The sequence below is a fragment of the Python bivittatus genome, unplaced genomic scaffold (assembly GCF_059951505.1).
Source record: "Python bivittatus isolate LINGU-HERP-01145 unplaced genomic scaffold, Pbiv_v1 ctg000330_np1212, whole genome shotgun sequence".
Lineage (NCBI taxonomy): Eukaryota > Metazoa > Chordata > Lepidosauria > Squamata > Pythonidae > Python > Python bivittatus.
In genome coordinates this window covers 5,473,730-5,475,267 of record NW_028277058.1, presented here as the reverse complement: position 1 = coordinate 5,475,267, position 1,538 = coordinate 5,473,730, and positions in this window count along the sequence as shown.

Sequence of the window (1,538 nt, the reverse complement as noted above, 5' to 3'; positions counted from 1 at the left end):
TTAATTAAATTTTTGACTTGTTATCAGTCATGCATAAACTTAAAAGTAGACATTCTTAAATATGGTCATAGCCCTCTTAAATCAACAATATTTAGTACTCTGGCATGAATATGGCAATGAAGTCTTGAATGTGTACTAACCAAAAGATAAACTAAATCAAAATATGTTCTGCTTTACCATATCTCTTTTTATTTTATATTCCATCACATATCTCTTACAGGAAAAGAAGGATACACATGTAGCAATGTAAGTGTTTGTGTGTATCAAGCATTCCAAAAATGTTTCTTTGGGTCCTAGGGAATTCATCTCAAATGCTGAATTAAAACTTTCAAAAGCAGAATGAAGGTTTCTTACAAATTCTGCTGTAGAAAACAAGTTTAATAATTAACATAAAGAACATACCTTTTCAGTTACAGTGATAACCAACAACACAAAATTAAGCTTCTCCAACAAAATCAGCATTTTTCAACAGGACATTGGTAAAAAGTTATCAAATGTGTAACATCATACACCCGCAGTGTTACAAAAACAGTCCTAAAGCATTATTGTGGGCTTAGCAAGGAATCAAGCCAGGACTGGAATAAATGTGATGAAAAATGCTAGATGTTTGCAATGTGGGCAGTGAGCAACATGTGTTTGAAATGGGGCTGATTTGTACTTTTAGTATACTTGTGTAATTCCTATTTCCCCTTTGCCAGGATGCTTAATATGAAACTGTGTAGCTAAATGCATTGATTGCCACTGAGACTGAATCTTAGTAACTAAAAATAAATAAAAACAATCCAGGTCTTACCCCTATCACAAATATGTTTGCTTTACATACAGATCCCCTACCCAGAATGCACAAGGTTGTCTGCCTACAAAGGTCACAATGGTAGTTAGGTAAGGAGCAATGTAACACTTTGTAAGGGGGGATTAAAGGAGAAGTCTCAAGTGTCACCAAGTAGAGGAGCTCTGCTGTTTCCAGGAGGGTAAGGCAGAAATTTGAAAGAGAATAGCCAGAATGCCAGTCTAGTGAGCCTTTTGAAAATCAGTAAATTGAGATGCCCAGCATAGTAAGTATTTAATAATAAAGATGATGTAATGAAAAGGGACGGTGATAGACTATGTATTCCTAGGATATGCTTCAGAACCTTGTAAGAATGATTTGGGAGCTCAGGTGTTCAAGAACAATAAATTACACATTCGGTCATAAACAGAGTTTCCTTTTGTTTCCAGTGATGATAAATATAATATATTGATGATCTATTTTGCCTGGGAGTAACTAAAGAAGGATGTTTGCTTTTCATGACAACCAGGGTAGGCCTCCTTAAGGAATACAAAGTAAAGTATTCCATGAAAACCATATATTTAGTAGTTGTAAGTTACCTCCAGTAGAGAAGATGAGAGATTTTTCCATACTTTAAAAATGAAATATTTTCATATTTCATTTTCTTGAGTAACTGCTGTTTGTACCTTTTGGTGGAAGTAGAGTATCAAGAATGTGATCTTTCTCCATTGGCAGGATTGTGGCAACAGAGTGAAGCAACAATGACAGG